At 45.6% G+C, this 20,093-nt stretch overlaps 1 protein-coding gene across 3 annotated transcripts in view; it reads left to right on the top strand.

Moving 5' to 3' along the window:
* adamts9 (ADAM metallopeptidase with thrombospondin type 1 motif, 9) overlaps window positions 1-19,790 on the top strand; it is a 404,749-nt gene extending 384,959 nt beyond the window's left edge. For 2 of the 3 annotated variants that reach the window (XM_038810569.1, XM_038810571.1), the window contains one exon: window positions 17,469-19,790. The gene's annotated coding sequence lies outside the window, so the exon portion shown is untranslated. The remainder of the gene's footprint in view (window positions 1-17,468) is intronic. The other variant, XM_038810570.1, reaches the window with a different exon arrangement.
* The last annotated feature ends 303 nt before the right edge of the window (window positions 19,791-20,093 follow it).

The following is a 20,093-nucleotide window of genomic DNA, read 5'->3' as shown; positions in this document are numbered from 1 at the left end:
ACCTAAGAGCCTCCTCTATTAAAGTAATGTGTTACTCTGTAGGCACAGGTGACAATTGCAGACATCTTCACTGGCTTCCTGAGGGATCCTATCTCACCTTCAACACAGGCACAGTCGTGCTCCTGCCGGGCTATCTTGGCAACCTGCGCCTCATCAGAGGACACTAATATCCAGAATGCCACCTAAGAAGGTCTTGGCCTTCTCTAGCTCATTGTGAGCAATTTTATCTTGCAGAAAGACAGAAGGATTTATTGTCTTCCCAATGGTTGCATGAGCCATTCAGAAACATGAATGCTTTTGGCAGCTGCTGATTCCTCCCCTATAAGTGATGAAGAAGAAGGATGTCCTGCAACTAATATAAGATTGAGAGCATGGAGCAGCTGGTACACATTCAGCGCAGATGTCCCATCTGCTGTTTTGTACTGCAACCCAAATTCCTGTGTGACATCCCTATGCACTCGTACACTTAGACTGCCTGATGCTCTAATGAGTGTCACTTTGCAATGTGTAGGTTGTTCCATTTACTCTGCTGGAGGACAACAGATTATTCATACTCATCCTCCACTGCTGGGTGTTTCTTTGATGGGCCACCACAGTTGATAACTTCCGCTGCGTCTTCCGCCCAGACTGCAGTGATCCAATATAAGAGCCGTCTGCTGCCTTCCTGGGAAAACAGTGCCTCCTGTTGCATTTACATAGTACCATAGACATTGAATAACATGTCACAGTGCTCGACAAAGAAGTGATCAAAATATGGATGCTAAGGATGCTACAGGGATGGTGCAGGCGGGAGGGATTCAGATTTCTGGATAACTGGGGCTCTTTCTGGGGAAGGTGGAACCTCTATAGACAGGATGGTCTACATCTGAACCTGAGGTGCACCAATATCCTGGGGGGGAGATTTGTTAGTGCTCTTTGGGGGGGTTTAAACTAATTCAGCAGGGGCATGGGAACCTGGATTGTAGTTTTGGGGTACGGGAGATATAGAGGTCAGGAGCACAGATTTGACTTCGCAGGAGGGTGCCAGTGTTCAGGTAGGTGGTTTGAAGTGTGTCTACTTCAATGCCAGGAGTATACGAAATAAGGTAGGGGAACTGGCAGCATGGGTTGGTACCTGGGACTTCGATGTTGTGGCCATTTCAGAGACATGGATAGAGCAGGGACAGGAATGGTTGTTGCAGGTTCCGGGGTTTAGGTGTTTTAGTAAGCTCAGAGAAGGGGGCAAAAGAGGGGGAGGTGTGGCGCTGCTAGTCAAGGACAGTATTACGGTGGCGGAAAGGATGCTAGATGGGGACTCTTCTTCCGAGGTAGTATGGGCTGAGGTTAGAAACAGGAAAGGAGAGGTCACCCTGTTGGGAGTTTTCTATAGGCCACCTAATAGTTCTAGGGATGTAGAGGAAAGGATGGCGAAGATGATTCAGGAAAAGAGCAAAAGTAACAGGGTAGTTGTTATGGGAGACTTTAACTTTCCAAACATTGACTGGAAAAGATATAGTTCGAGTACATTAGATGGGTCGTTCTTTGTACAATGTGTGCAGGAGGGTTTCCTGACACAATATGTTGACAGGCCAACAAGAGGCGAGGCCACATTGGATTTGGTTTTGGGTAATGAACCAGGCCAGGTGTTAGATCTGGAGGTAGGTGAGCACTTTGGAAACAGTGACCTCAATTCGGTGACCTTTACGTTAGTGATGGAAAGGGATAAGTATACCCCGCAGGGCAAGAGTTATAGCTGGGGGAAGGGCAATTATGATGCCATTAGACATGACTTAGGATGTGTTGGTTGGAGAAGTAGGCTGCAAGAGTTGGGCACACTGGATATGTGGAGCTTGTTCAAGGAACAGCTATTGCATGTTCTTGATAAGTACGTACCAGTCAGGCAGGTAGGAAGGGGTCGAACGAGGGAACCGTGGTTTACCAAAGAAGTGGAATCTCTTGTTAAGAGGAAGAAGGAGGCCTATGTGAAGATGAGGCGTGAAGTTTCAGTTGGGGCGCTTGATAGTTACAAGGAAGCGAGGAAGGATCTAAAGAGAGAGCTGAGACGAGCAAGGAGGGGACATGAGAAGTCTTTGGCAGGTAGGATCAAGGAAAACCCAAAAGCTTTCTATAGGTATGTCAGGAATAAAAGAATGACTAGGGTAAGAGTAGGGCCAGTCAAGGACAGTGGTGGGAAGTTGTGTGTGGAGGCTGAGGAGATAAGCGAGATACTAAATGAATACTTTTCGTCAGTATTCACTCAAGAAAAAGATAATATTGTGGAGGAGAATGCTGAGACCCAGGCTATTAGAATAGATGGCATTGAGGTGCGTAGGGAAGAAGTGTTGGCAATTCTGGACAAGGTGAAAATAGATAAGTCCCCGGGGCCGGATGGGATTTATCCTAGGATTCTCTGGGAAGCCAGGGAAGAGATTGCTGAGCCTTTGGCTTTGATTTTTAGGTCATCATTGGCTACAGGAATAGTGCCAGAGGACTGGAGGATAGCAAATGTGGTCCCTTTGTTCAAGAAGGGGAGTAGAGATAACCCCGGTAACTATAGGCCGGTGAGCCTAACGTCTGTGGTGGGTAAAGTCTTGGAGAGGATTATAAAAGATACGATTTATAATCATCTAGATAGGAATAATATGATTAGGGATAGTCAGCATGGTTTTGTGAAGGGTAGGTCATGCCTCACAAACCTTATCGAGTTCTTTGAGAAGGTGACTGAACAGGTAGACGAGGGTAGAGCAGTTGATGTGGTGTATATGGATTTCAGTAAAGCGTTTGATAAGGTTCCCCACGGTCGGCTATTGCAGAAAATACGGAGGCTGGGAATTGAGGGTGATTTAGAGATGTGGATCAGAAATTGGCTGGTTGAAAGAAGACAGAGTGGTAGTTGATGGGAAATGTTCAGAATGGAGTTCAGTTACGAGTGGCGTACCACAAGGATCTGTTCTGGGGCCGTTGCTGTTTGTCATTTTTATAAATGACCTAGAGGAGGGCGCAGAAGGATGGGTGAGTAAATTTGCAGACGACACTAAAGTCGGTGGAGTTGTAGACAGTGCGAAAGGATGTTGCAGGTTACAGAGGGACATAGATAAGCTGCAGAGCTGGGCTGAGAGGTGGCAAATGGAGTTTAATGTGGAGAAGTGTGAGGTGATTCACTTTGGAAAGAATAACAGGAATGCGGAATATTTGGCTAATGGTAAAATTCTTGGTAGTGTGGATGAGCAGAGGGATCTCGGTGTCCATGTACATAGATCCCTGAAAGTTGCCACCCAGGTTGATAGGGTTGTGAAGAAGGCCTATGGTGTGTTGGCCTTTATTGGTAGAGGGATTGAGTTCCGGAGCCATGAGGTCATGTTGCAGTTGTACAAAACTCTAGTACGGCCGCATTTGGAGTATTGCGTACAGTTCTGGTCGCCTCATTATAGGAAGGACGTGGAAGCTTTGGAACGGGTGCAGAGGAGATTTACCAGGATATTGCCTGGTATGGAGGGAAAATCTTATGAGGAAAGGCTGATGGACTTGAGGTTGTTTTTGTTAGAGAGAAGAAGGTTAAGAGGTGACGTAATAGAGGCATACAAAATGATCAGAGGGTTAGATAGGGTGGACAGCGAGAGCCTTCTCCCCCGGATGCAGGTGGCTAGCACGAGGGGACATAGCCTTAAATTGAGGGGTAATAGATATAGGACAGAGGTCAGAGGTGGGTTTTTTACGCAAAGAGTGGTGAGGCCGTGGAATGCCCTACCTGCAACAGTAGTGAACTCGCCAACATTGAGGGCATTTAAAAGTTTATTGGATAAGCATATGGATGATAAGGGCATAGTGTAGGTCAGATGGCCTTTAGTTTTTTTCCATGTCGGTGCAACATCGAGGGCCGAAGGGCCTGTACTGCGCTGTATCGTTCTAAGGCTAAAAAAGGAAATATTAGAAAGGTGACCAAAGCTCTGGTTGAATTTTTTGGTTTTAGGGTCTCGAAAAGGGAGTTGGACAGGCAAGACGATACAACCTGGAATTTCAAAAACTTATATCAACATAATATTGTAAACATGCTGCAATGTCAATTTTCAGCATAAAAGATCACTATGCCTGAATTTTCCTAATCTTAGATGCTAAATGTACAAACTTCCACCAAAACCCTGTGCTATTCTTAATATTACTCCTCCAGGGGTCGATTAACTCAGTTGGCTAGATGGCTGGTTGGTGATGCAGAGCGTTGCCAACAGTGCAGGTTCAAGTCCGGTATCAGCTGAGGTCATTCCTGAAGGCCCAGCCTTCTCAATCTTGCCCCTCGGCTGAGTTGTGGTGAACTTCAGGTTAAATCACCATCAGTCAACTCTTTTTTTGTTAAATAATTTTTATTGGAATTTTTTGAAAAATATATATCAACAGAACAATAATAATAACAATAATAACAATAAACACCCCCCGTCACCCGTAACAACGCATATAACAAACCCCCCACCCCCCCAATAAACAACAAAATAAATTAACAATAAGCAAATTAACTTAAACACTATCTCCTTAAACCCCCCCCCCCCTTTCCCCCCCTCCCCGCCGGGTTGCTGCTGTTGCTGACCTAGTACCTTATCGTTGAGCCAGAAAGTCGAGGAAAGGCTGCCACCTCCTAAAGAACCCTTGTACCAACCACCTCAGGGCGAATTTGACCCTCTCCAGCTGAATGAATCCCGCCATGTCATTAATCCAGGTCTCCACGCTCGGAGGTCTCGCATCTTTCCACTGCAGCAAGATCCTCCGCTGGGCTACTAGGGACGCAAAGGCCAAAACATCGGCCTCTTTCGCCTGCTGCACTCCCGGCTCCACCCCAACCCCAAATATCGCGAGTCCCCAGCCTGGCTTGACCCTGGATCCCCCCACCGTCGACACCGTCCTCGCCACCCTCTTCCAGAACACCTCCAGTGCCGGGCATGCCCAGAACATATGGGCATGGTTCGCTGGACTCCCCTAACACCTGACGCACCTGTCTTCGCCCCCAAAGAACCTACTCATCCTAGATCTGGACATGTGGGCCCGGTGCAGCACCTTAAACTGGATGAGACTAAGCCTCGCACATGAACAGGAGGAGTTCACCCTCTCCAGGGCGTCCGCCCATGTCCCCTCCTCAATCTGCTCCCCCAGCTCCACCTCCCACTTAGCCTTCAGCTCCTCTACCGACGCCTCCCCCACCTCCTGCATTACCTGGTAGATGTCAGACACCTTCCCATCCCCGACCCACACCCCCGAAAGCACCCTATCCCTTACCCCCCACGGGGGCAGCAAAGGGAACCCCTCTACCTGTCGCCTAGCAAACGCCTTGACCTGAAGGTACCTGAACATATTCCCCGGGGGGAGCTCAAACTTCTCCTCCAGTTCACCGAGGCTCGTGAACCTCCCGTCAATAAACAGGTCTCCCAAATTCCTAATGCCCGCCCTGTGCCACCACGGGAACCCGCCATCCATGTTCCCTACGACAAACCGGTGGTTCCCCCGCAGCGGGGCCTCCAACGAGCCCCCCACTTCCCCACTGTGTCGCCTCCACTGCCCCCAAATTTTGAGGGTAGCCGCCACCACAGGGCTCGTAGTGTACCTCGTTGGAGGGAGCGGCAGCGGCGCCGTTACCAGTGCCTTTAGGCTCGTGCCTCCGCAGGACGCCATCTCCATCCGTTTCCATGCTGCCCCCTCCCCATCCATTACCCACTTACGTACCATCGAGACGTTAGCCGCCCAATAGTACCCAGAGAGGTTGGGCAGCACCAGCCCCCCTCTATCCCTGCCCCGCTCCAAAAAGACCCTCCTTACCCTCGTAGTCCCGTGCGCCCAAACAATTCCCAGAATGCTGCTGTTCACCCTCCTAAAAAAGGCCCTCGGAACGAAAATGGGGAGGCACTGAAACAAAAACAAAAACCTCGGGAGCACAGTCATTTTAACGGACTGTACTCTACCCGCGAACGACAACGGCAGCATGTCCCACCTTTTAAATTCCTCCTCCATCTGCTCCACCAACCTAGTAAAATTGAGCTTGTGCAGAGTCCCCCAGCTCCTAGCCACCTGAACCCCCAGGTACCTAAAGCTCCTCGCTGCCCTCTTTAGCGGGAGCCTACCAATCCCCTCCTCCTGATCTCCCGGGTGTACGACAAACAGCTCACTCTTGCCCAGGTTCAATTTATATCCCGAGAAACTCCCGAACTCAGCAAGAATCTCCATCACTTCCGGCATTCCCCCCACCGGGTCTGCTACATACAACAGCAAGTCGTCCGCATACAGCGACACTCGGTGCTCCTCCCCACCTCGCACCAAACCCCTCCACCTCCTCGACTCCCTGAGAGCAATGGCAAGAGGCTCAATTGCCAACGCAAAAAGCAAGGGGGACAGGGGGTACCCCTGCCTCGTCCCACGGTGGAGCCTGAAGTACTCGGACCTCCTCCTATTTGTCGCTACACTCGCCATCGGGGCCTCATACAGCAACCTCACCCATTTAATAAACCCCACCCCAAACCCGAACCTCTCCAACACCTCCCACAAGTACCCCCACTCAACCCTGTCAAAGGCCTTCTCCGCATCCAATGCCACCACAATCTCCGCCTCTCCTTCTGCTGCCGGCATCATTATCACATTTAGCAGCCTTTGCACGTTAGTGTTCAGCTGCCTCCCCTTCACAAAACCCGTCTGATCTTCATGTATCACCCCCGGCACACAGTCCTCTATTCTAGTGGCCAAGATCTTCGTCAGCAACTTGGCGTCTACATTCAGCAGTGAAATCGGCCTGTATGATCCGCACTGCAAGGGGTCCTTATCACGCTTCAGGATCAGGGAGATTAGTGCCCGAGACATCGTCGGGGGCAGAAGACCCCCCTCCCATGCCTCGTTGAAGGTCCTAACCAACAGGGGGCCCAGCAGGTCCGCATATTTCTTATAAAATTCAACCGGGGACCCATCCGGTCCCGGCGCCTTCCCCGACTGCATGTGCCCAATCCCACTGACCAGCTCCTCCAACTCGATCGGCGCCCCCAGTCCCTCCACCTGCTCCTCCTGCACCCTTGGATATCGGAGCCTGTCCAAAAACCTCTCCATTCCCCCTCCCACCGCCGGCGGCTCCAACCGGGACAGTTCCCTATAGAAGTCCCTAAGGACCTCATTGACCTCTGCCCCCTGCCGTACCACATTCCCATCTCTATCCTTCACTCCACCAATCTCCCTAGCCGCATCCCGCTTACGAAGCTGATGTGCCAGCATCCTGCACGCCTTCTCTCCATACTCATAGACCGCTCCCTGCGCCTTCCTCCACTGTGTCTCCGCCTTTCTGGTGGTCAATAAATCAAACTTGGCCTGCAAGCTACGCCGCTCCCCCAGCAATCCCTCCTCCAGGGCCTCCGCGTACCTCCTATCCACACTCAACAGCTCCTCCACCAGTCTCTCCCTGTCCCTCCACTCCCCCCTCTCCCTATGGGCTCGGATGGAGATCAGCTCCCCCCTAATCACTGCCTTCAGAGCCTCCCACACCATCCCCACCTGTACCTCCCCAGTATCATTGACCTCGAGGTACCTCTCGATACATCCCCGAACCCTCCTACACACCTCCTCATCAGCCAAGAACCCCACGTCCAGATGCCAAAGCGGGCGCTGGTCCCGCACCTCCCCCATCTCCAGATCCACCCAATGCGGAGCATGGTCCGAAATTGCAATAGCTGAATACTCGGCCTCCTCCACCCTCGGGACCAGTCCCCTACTCAAAACAAAGAAATCAATGCGGGAATAAACCCTGTGCACATGGGAGAAAAAGAGTACCCCCGAGCCCTCGGCCTCCCGAACCTCCAGGAATCCACTCCTCCCATCTGGTCCATAAACCCCCTCAACACCTTGGCCGCCGCCGGCCTCCTGCCTGTCCTTGAACTAGAACGATCCAGCAGGGGATCCAGCACCATATTGAAGTCCCCCCCCATGATCAAGCCCCCCACCTCCAGGCCAAGAATGCGGCCCAACATACGCCTCATGAAACCAGCATCATTCCAATTTGGGGCGTACACATTAACCAACACCACCCTCTCCCCCTGCAGCTTACCGCTCACCATCACATATCTGCCTCCACTATCAGCCACAACCTCAGATGCCTCAAACGCCACCCTCTTCCCCACCAGGATCGCCACCCCCCGGTTCGTCGAGTCGAGCCCTGAGTGGAAAACCTACCCCACCCACCCCTTCCTGAGCATGGCCACGTCCGCCTTCAGCCCCTTCAGATGCGAAAACACCCGGGTCCGCTTAACCGGCCCATTCAACCCCCTCACGTTCCACGTAACCAGCCGGATCAGGGGGCACCCCTCCCCCGTCGACTAGCCATAGCCCATCAACTGCTCGCCCCTGGCCAGCACCCATTCGGCCCGTTTCCCACGGCGATAGAACCTCACCCCGACCCCCCCGACCCGCACCAACTCCTCCCTGGCCAATCCAGCAGCAACTCGGTATCCCACCCCCCCCCCCCCCCCCCCCCCCGCCCAAGGCTAGGACCCCTCCTAGCCGCGACTCTCCCTCCACTGTACTCCCGTGAGCCAGCTGACTTCTGCTGACCCCGGCACCTCCTGCTCTAACTCAGACCCCTCCCGATATGAGGTCCCCCCTCCTCCCCTGCATCAGCTCCTTGGCACCGCTTCAGCGCGGGAAACCCGGTCTAATAACCACGCCCCTCGCCACCAGCTCCACCCCCTCGTCCCGCAGCACGGGAAACCAGAGAAAAGCCCATGCTTTCACACTGCCCCACCCCACCAACGCAGCTCCCAAACAGCAGTCCCAACCCAACCACCAACTCCGTACAAACAAAGACACAGATCAACCACAAACCCCAGTACCCCTCTTAGAACACAAAACCATAACCCACATCATCCGAAAGCGAGAGAAAAAACAGAAACAAACGGAATAACCCGTTACAGCATAAACAATGATACAGAAATCGAGAAACTCCCACAGCCCCCAATCTCTAGTTCGAGTCCAACTTTTCAGCCTGCACAAAGGCCCACGCTTCCTCCGGGGACTCAAAGTAGTGATGCTGGTCCTTGTAGGTGACCCACAGGCACGCAGGCGGCAACATGCCGAACTTCACCTGCTTTCCGTGGATCACCTCCTTCGTCCGGTTAAACCCGGCTCTCCGCTTGGCCAACTCCGCACTCCAGTCCTAGTAGACACGCACTACCGAATTCTCCCACCTACTACTCCTCACCTTCTTGGCCCATTGGAGAACACACTCCCGGTCACTGAACCGATGGAACCGCACCAGCACCGCCCGCGGGGATTCATTCGCCTTAGGCCGCCTGGCCAGTACTCTGTGGGCCCCCTCCAGCTCCAGGGGCAGATGGAAGGATCCTGCCCCCACCAGCGAGTTCAACATCACGGCCACATAGGCCGGCAGGTCCGACCCCTCCAGCCCCTCCTCGAGGCCCAGGATCCGCAGGTTCTTCCTCCGTGACCGAAGCTCCATCTCCTCGAACCGATCTTGCCACTTTTTATGAAGCGCCTCGTGTATCTCCACTGTCCCCACGAGGGCCGAAACCTCCTCCTCGCGCTCAGAGGCCTGCTGCTGCAACTCAAGTATCGCTGCACCCTGGGTTGTCTGGGTCTCCAGCAACTTACTCGTCATCACCTTCAGGGATTCCAACAACTCCCCTTTCAGCTCCGTGAAATAGCGCAGAAGGGCTGCCTGCTGCTCCTCAGCCCACTGCCTCCACTCCTCAGGGGCTCCGCCGGCCGCCATTTTGTCCACCTTCCCCCGCTTTTCCAGGGGAGCTGCTGCCGTTTTTCTCCTCGCCCCACTTCGAGTCCGCACCATAAATCCCGGGGGGTTTTGCTCCAGACCCCTTTATCCACCGGGAATCGTCGAATCAGCGCCGTTTGGGGCCCTTAAAAGAGCCCACAAGTCCTATTAAAGCGGGAGCTGCCGAACGTGCGGCTTAGCTTAGCTCCGCATAGCCGCAACCGGAAGTCCATCAGTCAACTCTTAAAGGAGAGAGCAGCCAATGATCCTCTGGGACTGTGATGACATTTGCATTTAGGATAGCACTGTGGCACAGTGGTTGGCACTGCTGCCTTACTGTGCCAGGGACCCGGGTTCGATTCTGGCCTTGGGTGACTGTGCGGAGTTTGCACGTTCTCCCCCCGTCTGGGTGGGTTTCACCTCGGTTCTCTGGTTTTCTCCCACAGTCCAAAGATGTGCCGATTAAGTGGATTGGCCATGATCAATCTGCAGGGTGACAGGGATAGGGCAGGGGAATGGGCATAGGTAGAGTGCTCTTTCAGAGGATTGGTACAAACTCGATGGACCAAATGGCCTCCTTCTGAACTGCAGGGATACTATGAATTCTATCACCAACTGCTGCTGCTAATACCAGTGCTAAGGGGGGGTCATTACATTTATGACAGCATCCGAGGCAAAAAAGCATCTGACATGAGGGTTTAATTTTAACTCCCAAAAATAGGTGAATTGAGGTTGTGTCAGAGATAAAGATACATTACAGGAAATCTGAAATAGGAACCCAATGCACCCTCTTCTAATTTTAACAGAGGTGGGATGAGGGAAAGATGGCCAATCCACTCACGGGAAGAGGGTTGGTCGTTTAAATATTATAGCAAGGCTGCTGTCTTCATTTTAACAATCATTCCATTTTTAACCACAGGCAGCCAGGTTTCCCAGGCCTCGGGAAATTTGGCAGCTTAAAGGCGGCGAAGGGGCTGAATCCACGAGGTAAGCAGCTTGACAGTACCACTGTGCAGCACCAGGAGGAGTAGAAGTGTTTCCTCTGGGACAACAGACTACCTAGTTTACCCCCCCACCCCCAACCAAAACCCCTTAATCTGTCTGCTTCCAACCCCGCCTATCATAGGAACATTGGAATTAGGAACAGAAATAGGCAATTCACCCCTTCAAGCCTGCTCCGCCATTCAATCAGATCATGACTGATCTATTCCTGGTCTCAATTCCACCTCCCTGCCTATTCCCCATAGCCCTTTAACTACTCCGTTTTTAAAATCAGAAATATATCTACCTCCTTCTTGAAATCATTTAATGATTCAGACTCGTTCCACAAATTCACAACCCTCTGCGAGAAGTAGCACAGTGGGCTAAAACAGCTGGCTTGTAATGCAGAACAAGACCTGCAGTGCGAGTTCAATTCCTGTACCAAACTCCCCAAACAGGTGCTGGAATGTGGCGACTAGGGGCTTTTCACAGTAACTTCATTGAAGCCTACTTGTGACAATAAGCGATATTATTAGTAGTATTTCCTCCTCATCTCAGTTTTGTATCTACTGCCTCTCAATCTATATCTGTGACCTCTCATTCTATATTGCCCCACAAGGGGGAACAGTTGGCCTACGTTTACTTTATTAATCTCTCTTAGTGTTTTATATACCTCGATCAGATCCCCTCTCATTCTTCTAAACTCCAGTGAGTATAAGCCCAAACTATTCAATCTCTCCTCGTACATCAATCCTTTCATTCCCGAAATCAATCTGGAGCTCCTCTGAGCTGCCTCCAAGCCACCACATTACCTCAAATAAGGAGACCAAAACTGGGCACGATACTCCAGATGTGGTCTCACCAACACCCTATAGAATTGCAACAACACTTCTCCACTTTTTTTCTCCAGTCCTTTTGCAATAAATGCAAACATTCCATTTGCCTTTTTTATTACATGCTGTACCTGCATACTGACTTTCTGCGATTCATGACCAAAGACACCAGATCCATCTTCCCAGACGCATTTTGAATCTGCTTGCCATTTAGATAATAATTTGCCTTTCTATTTTTTCGGCCAAAATGGATAATTTCATACTTATCCACATTAAACTCCAACTGCCAAATTTTGTACCATTCTGCTAGCCTATCTATATCCGCTTTTATCTCCTCTTCACTGCCTGTTTTCCCAACTATTTTAGTATCATCTCCAAATTTTGCTATGTTACACTCTGTCCCTGCTTGCAGATCATTTATATAGATTATAACAGTTGAGGTCCGAGGGCTGATCCTTGCGGCACCCCACTAGTTACAGTTCGCCAGCCAGAGAAGGACCCATTTATCTCGACCCTCTGCTTTCTGTCAGTCAGCCAATCCTCAATCCAATCTAGTACTCAACCCCCAATCATCTCCCGACCTGTACCTGACTTCCACCAACCACCAACTACTCTTCACCCTGACTATCATCAAACCACCATGGGGTTCTTCCACCCCAATCGCAATTTCTCAGGCTCCCACCATCCTACTTCCCTCCCAATCCAGAACCCCCGCCCCTCCCTCAACCCCCACCCCTGCGATCAGTATTCTACATCACCCCCCCTTCACCCACCACTAGCGATGAGAATCACCCACGCTTCCACAAACATATGCTCAGTCTTGTAGGTTTTGGCCTTGTGAAGTCGATATCCAGCATCAAATACTTCCAGTCTGTGGGCAGGAATCCCACTTAAAGGTATTCTGCAGTTTAATTGGGCATAACATTTGGGAAACTAATTCTTCTGGGTTTTCCAACCTTGCAACAAGCACACCACACCCACACCACCGATACTCCATACAGAGCTCGTCTTCAGGTTAAAGTCCAGGCCAAAGTTCCAGGTTATACAGCAGCTTGAGCAAGCTGTTAGTTTGTGCCAATGTTTTGGGTGCAACAGTATCCAAAGTCATTTTCCTGCTGTCTTAGTATAATTCCTTTGAGAATTGTTTTACATTTCTCCTCACGGAGACATGCAGTATGGTTTCTGTACATTTGAGTGCAAATTTATGGAAATAGAATGATTCATATTCAAAAGTTGAAAATATCCTGCAACTTCATTTTCTTAAATAAGTTGTGCTTATTTCGTGGCTTCAAACTTTAATTTTTGTGTGCAAGGAAGGACTTAAAGGAGGAATATAACGTAAGTTTGATGGTGGGGCAAATGGCAGAGTGGAATGCAATGCAAACCAACAACGGATCAGTGTCAGAGGAACAGTGAGTTTGGAAGAAGGATTGTCGGGATGGAGGAGATTTTAAAAATAGAGACAAGCAAAGCCATGGAAGGATTTAGACACATGGATGACAATTTTCAATTGGAGACTTTGGCAAACTGGGAGCTAGTATGGGCTATATTTTATGGGGCGGTGTCACCACTGCAAACTAAAAAGTCAGTATGCTCAGCCAGGGGAAGAATGGTTTCCCATTGTCACTTGATGGTCAATTGGCCATTAAGAGGTTGGAGTCAGGATTTTCACCCCTCAGGCAAGAAATCATCCTGAAGCATCCTTTTAATTGGATGCTTCCTGAAAGATCATTGCTGCGGTGATTGGATTCTTGACTTGAAAATGGTTCCGCCATTGTAAAGGTAGAAAAATTCAGCCCAGTGTTCCAAGAGGTTTGCAGAAGGTGGAGAATAAAAGCCTAACCAGGAAATCAATGGAAAGTCAAGAGATGACAAAGGCATGGACATGAGTTACAGCAGCAGATGGGCCGAGAGAGGCAGACAGAATTGCAACAGAAATAGGTGGACTTTGATTTGGAGATATTATTAGGTTGGAACTCCACTTTGAAGTTGAATAGTACAACAAGTTTATGCTCAGTTTACTTCAGCCTGAGACAGTGGTAGGAGACGAGATGGAATCAATTGCAGGGTTGTACACATGCTTTGATTCACCTTGTTCTTCCTCAGCAATGTCAGTGTCAAATTCTTGTGCAATGTTTGTATTTGTGTTGAACTTTCTTAAATATAGATGTTCACACTTGATATTCTGCCAAGTAGTACTCTTCTGCTTCATCTGACATGCAACTGAATTCTTCTTGCTTCATGAAAGCAGCAGGTTCTATATCATGAACATAAAAAATAGGAATAGGAATAGATGATATGGCTCATCCAGCCTGCTTCGCCATTCATTACAATCATGGCTGATCTTGGGCTTGCATTACATTTTTCTGCCTGCTCCCCATATCCCTTATTTCCCTGACAGAACAAATGTCTGCCTATCCCAGGAACATCCATAGTCCACTAGTGCAGAGAATTCCAGAGATTCAGCTCTCTTTGAGGGAAGCAATTTCTCCTTATCTCAATCCTAAATGATCAGCCACTGATCCTAAGACTGGGCCCCCATATTTTAAACTCCCGACCAGCGGAAACAATCCCTCAGCGTCTAGCCTATCAAGCCCCTTCAGAATTTTGTAGGTTTCAATGAGGTCACCTCTCATTCTTCCAAACCCCAAGTACAAGCATAGCCAAGTTTCTTTGAACATCACCACTTACAAGTTTCACACCTTTAAAAACAATTCTGCTTTTCCATTCTCAGACCACGATGAATAATTTAACTTGTCCCTGCATTATATTCCATCTGCCATTTTGTTGCTCACTCACTTAACTTTCTATATTCCATTGTAGCCTCTCTCTGTCCGTCCCACAGCTTACCTTCCCACCTACCTTGGTAACATTGTCAGACTTTCATACATTACTCTCCGTATTTTCATCTAAGTCATTAATAGAGATTGTAAATAGCTGAGGCCCCAGCACTGATTCATGCGGCACTCCACTATACAGTTGCTGTCCCATTTATGCCCACTTTCTGCTTTCTACCCATTAACCAATCCTCTACCCATGCTAAAATATTACCCCCACCTTCATGAGCCCTTATTTTGCCTATTAATATTTTGTGTTTCCCATTATCAAATGCATTTTGGAAATCCAGGTGTAGTACATCTGCTGATTCCCCTTTACCTATCCTACTAGTTGCAGCCTCAAAAAACTCTCATAAACTTGTCAAATAGAATTTCCCTTTAGTAAAACCATGCGGGCTTATTCTAATCAGACTATGTTTTTAAGTGCATTGTTAAGGCTACCTTAATTATAAATTCCAGTATTTTCCCAACAATTAATGTCAGGCTGATTGGCCTATGGGTCACTGTTTCCTATTGTGATGTAGCATTTGCCAACTTCCAATCTAATGGGATAATTCCCGAATCTAAGAAATTTTGGAAAATCAAAACTCCTGAACATCCACTATCTCTGTAACTATCTCTTTCAGAACCCTAGGATGTAGAATCGCTTAAGTTTCACCAAATCTTTTTCTCTGCTGATATTAATGTCAACGATTGCCTCACTTTCTTCAGCCCCTAGGTTACCATCTACTTCTGGTATGAAACTTGTTTCTTCCACTATGAAGACACACACAAAATATTTGTTCAATGCCTCTACCATTTCCTCTGTTCCTCATGATAGTATCTCCTGTCTCTGTGTCTCATGAGCCACCGTTTATTTTAGTACTCTCTCTTTTTATACTTTCAACCTTACCATTGGTTTTTATATTTCTGGTTAGTTTACTCTCATTCTATTTTTTCACTTTTTATTAACTTTTTGGTGGTCCTTTCTGGTTTCTAAAACACCCCCAATCCTCAGAGTTGTTGCTGTATTTTGCAACATTGTAATCTTCTTTTAATCTAATACTACCCCGAACTTCCTGAGTAAACCACAGCTGGGATTTTCTCACTGAGTTTTTGTTTCTCAATGGAATATATTTTTGTTGAAGGTTTTGAATTCTTTGTTTAAATGTCTTCTTCTGTTCATTTACCTCCGTACTTTTAGTCTATTTACACAAGTAATCATAGCCAGTTTTCCCCTCATACATATGTAATCGGCTTTCTTTAAGATTCTTGTTTGCAATTGGAGTATCTCACTTTCAAACTTAACATGAATTCATTGATATTACGATCACTAGTTCCACTATGACATTACTAATTAACCCTGCTTCATTACACAATACTAGATCTACAGTGTAGATGTAGGGCCTGGTTTAGCACAGGGCTAAAACGCTGGCTTTGAAAGCAGACCCAGGCAGGCCAGCAGCACGGTTCAATTCCTGTACCAGCCTCCCCGAACAGGCGCTGGAATGTGGCGACTAGGGGCTTTTCACAGTAACTTCAATTGAGGCCTACTTGTGGCAATAAGCGATTTTCATTTCATTTTCATTTCATCTAAGATAGCTTTATCCCTAATCAGTTCACACAATATTTCTCATGAGTAAATAAGTTCACTTATCCACTTATTTATTGCACTGTCATTTACTGTAAAAGGACACATTTTTATTACATGTGCAAATCATTTTATCAATTTGTTTATTAATTAGCATTTATACCGGTGAAGAGTAGCTTGTTAGTTCTTTAAGAAGTATTCTTCATCTTGAGTTCTCTGCCCAAAGGCAGCTCCTTGGCAATTGTTCATCAAAGTGCTGCAGTTTTTAGTTAGGTAGGACAAAGAGGCAGGCCCTGTATATGCCGACTTGTGACAATAAAGATTATTATTATTAACTCAGCTGAAACAGCAATCAAACCCCCGTGACACCATGGCACAGTGGTTAGCACTGTTGTCTCACAGTGCTGGGGACAAGGGTTCAATTCTGGCCTTGGGTGATTGTTTGTGTGGTGTTTGCATGTCCTTCCTGTATCTGTGTGTTTCCTCCAGGGGCTCCGGTTTCCTCCCAAAGTCCAAAAATGTGCAGGGTTGATGCATTGGCCATGATCAATGCGGGCTTACATGGATAGGGCGGGGACGTCGGCTGAGGTAGTGTGTTCTTTTGGAGGGTCGGTGCAGACTCGATGGGCCAAATGCCCTCTTTCTGCACTGTAGTGATTCTATGGATTCTATCTATGGATTCTATTGGCACCAATATGATTTAGACAACTGAGTTAACCAGGCCCCTCTTGATTATTACAGGATCATCATTGAATTTACAATGTGATGGACTGTTTCCTCACCCCCTGTAATAACATGATATTTGATAAGCCATGTAATTCTAAATTATGAGTCATTGAAATTTTGTAAATGGATTGTAGACTTCAATGAACAATTAGTATTTTTCTTTCTCTTGATTAGAAAATAGAGGAAATAGGCTGTCTAGAACAAATGCGCTAAGATCACAAAATGTGATGAAGTAATCGAAATAGAGAAGTGAAATATTTGAGCACAATTTCTGAAAGCTTTATGCATCCTGAGTATTTGCCATTTAAAATTAATCTTTGTGAAAACATCTTCATTAGAAATGTGAGAATTACTGCAAGAACATTAATGCAGAAATACTTCAGTGACTCAAAAGAATTTTGGCCGGAATTTTGGGCAGGACCAGAAGATCCCACCGGGGGTAAGGGCTGGAAAATCCCTCCCTTTGTTCAATTTTGTGAACATTTATATGCTATTGTGTGCACCATATATTTTCCATCTTTTTTCTAACAGTTTGAGGTGTATCACTTTTATAAGCATTATTTTTTTCTAAACAAATTTGTCTATTAAATAGTCTATTTTTTAGATAATTTTGAAAATCTTAATGTCCCGGAAAAGTCTGTATTTGTAATGTCAGTTCAGATTTTCTGTTGACACATTTGAATTATTTTTAAAGTGCAGAATGTTAATTTTCTTTTCATTGCAGTATTTTAGCAAATGTTGGTTTTGAAGTTTTTTTAACTTAATGATTTGGCTTTGACTGAGAGATCATTTATCCTTTTTAGTAGGTGTTCATGGTGCGTGGATTATTAAAGAGGTGAAACGTTACATGAGACAAGCTGGAACAAGATGAAGGGCAAATTCATACATACCTCTGTGATATATGTCTGTAGATAAATCTGGACATTTTGATGTATAAAATTGTATTTATGTTCCATGTTTATATTTATTTCTCTTAAAATGTTTTGTGAAAGGATGCTTCTATGTTTTATCTACAAGCATAAGACTCCCAACAGTGTAAAGCACTGTTTGTACATATAGTGCACAATATGTAGTTTTGTAAGATAAGGACATTTTATTGACACTGTGTTTTTGAATTGTTTACTTATCACTACACATCTGAAAAACCAAAAACCAGCTGAAAAGCCATTTTTAAATGTTGGTGCTATGTACTATATGATGAGTGTTTTTATCTTGGAATTTACCTCTGCACTTTTAATCAGGAAACAGATGAAAATGTACTGTTATCACATTATAAGTAATTTTGGTAAGGGTTATGTAAATATATGGGTATTTGCAGTTGTATGTTATTGCACTGGTTAACCTTCATTAGGCCTTATTAACCAAAATGAGTACACTGGGAGCAAAGTGATCAATAGAAAGAACTAGATTCTATAAGGTCAGTGTGACATAAGGGGGACAAAAATTGGGCGTAGAATAAAAAAACTTATTCCACAGTAATAGTGACCCATTTTGTACATTAAAGTGCTACTGCTGGTTATGGTATGCCAAATATTATTGCATGCTCTGACCATCATGATCACCTTAGTTTACATGAGATGTAATGGTAAACAGGCTGATTCACTTATATTAGGATATGTTAAAAGTTAAAATAAAAAAACACTTGTTAATTAAAATGGCAAATACAATTGCTAAATATAGAGCTACAAAACACCCAACACAGTATGTAATAAGATTTTTTTTTGTGAAATTGCTGATGGTGAATTGTTTTTATAAGAGATACAGCATCTTTCTAAGTTGTTGGAGAAAAAAGGGAATGTTGGAAACCGCATTGATGTTTTAAGGGCAGAAAAGTGTTTATGGTGCTATTCATGGTGCAAGCAAGTATAGGTTTAAGATATACTGGGAGTATGGTCAACACACATTAATTCTGTAAACATGCTGCTAATTTTACTTAGTTTGCCAGTGTGTTCTACTCTGTTTTGTAAGCATACATATTAAATGATTAATAGGTACAACCTGTACACTGTTACATCATTCAAAGCAACATTGCATAAGCATTGAGCTGAAGTAAATCAGATGCAGGTAACTTTAAACTTGTGATTATATATTTTATGTTGTAGCAATAAAAATTATGCAGTTTAAAATTCTGTGAAACTGAACTCTGAAAATACTCCCAAAAAATCTATTGCAAAATGCAGGTTGTTAAGGGATGTTACGCTTAGTAATACTGTATATCAAATTAATTGACAAATTGCAGCTGTGTATTTTTTAAGGATTTGATTTGTTAAAAATGCACCAGCAAAGCATTATACTAACATGAGTGTAAAACAGTCAGTCAGCATTAAGACAATGCTGTGCAATGACAAATAAATACCATTAAAGAACAGAACATCAAAATGAATTTATAAACGTATTACATGAATGCATATCTGGGTTTATTAGCTGGGTAAATTACCATTTTTAATCACTACACTAACTTCATCTAATTGTACTTGTTTCATGGTCTGAGTATAGTAGTTTCAAAGTCTGAGTAGGTTTGTTTTATTTTTCTTAACAAAATTTAAATTAAGTACAGAAAACTATTATTGTAAACTACACATAATTGTTAACTTGCAGTACCACAGATTTTAGTTTTTCTAGCTACCATATTTGTAAAATGTTTTGTTAACATATTCCTTAAAACCAAAACTCTGCTTACAAGTATTACTTTATGTGAAAGGGAAATTCTGAAGTTTTTGCATGAAATCCAGGGCAAATCTTGCACTATGTGCCTAAACTTCAATGCACAGACGTATCTTAACTTTGTGGTATGCAATAAGTCTTGGATATATAGCACCTATAACAATATTCAAGATGTATGCAGTTCAGCCATTTAGTACAGAATATCTGCTAAGTTAATATTAATCATAGGTGTTTTAAATTCATTTAGAAATTCCACCGGTTCTACTCATTGTTACTACAAAGAAAAAATTGATGTCACTATTTAGTAGTGTTACACCGTGCACTACAGTATAGTAGACCAATGTTACATTATTAAAGATGTTATTCATAGTTTAAATGTATTTATGACAAGTATAAAAATATGCACTGGTAACTTAAAAATTGTTCACTATATAACAAATAAATTATTTTGCTATATGTTATGAAGTTTCACATTTTTATAAAAGCAATGTTAATTAGCACTACCCAAAAATAATTTTGTTCAAAAGGTTCCAGAAAGGTGATGCATTTCAGTAATGAAAACATACAGCCCAGTATTTAGGTCACAATACACAAACAACTACGGAGACCTATGGCTTGCATGCTCTTTGAAGGAAATGACAAAGCAACCCAGGCAATAATGTTCCATTCACAAATCTCAAGAATCAAGAAGTGACAATTCGCTTCCCTGCTTTTGGGTGAAATTGGGCACCAGCACATTGAAATAGACAGCATTTAGCACTCCA

The sequence above is a fragment of the Scyliorhinus canicula genome, chromosome 11 (assembly GCF_902713615.1).
Source record: "Scyliorhinus canicula chromosome 11, sScyCan1.1, whole genome shotgun sequence".
In the NCBI taxonomy this organism is placed as follows: Eukaryota; Metazoa; Chordata; class Chondrichthyes; order Carcharhiniformes; family Scyliorhinidae; genus Scyliorhinus; species Scyliorhinus canicula.
This window is presented reverse-complemented; position numbering and strand designations above follow the sequence as displayed.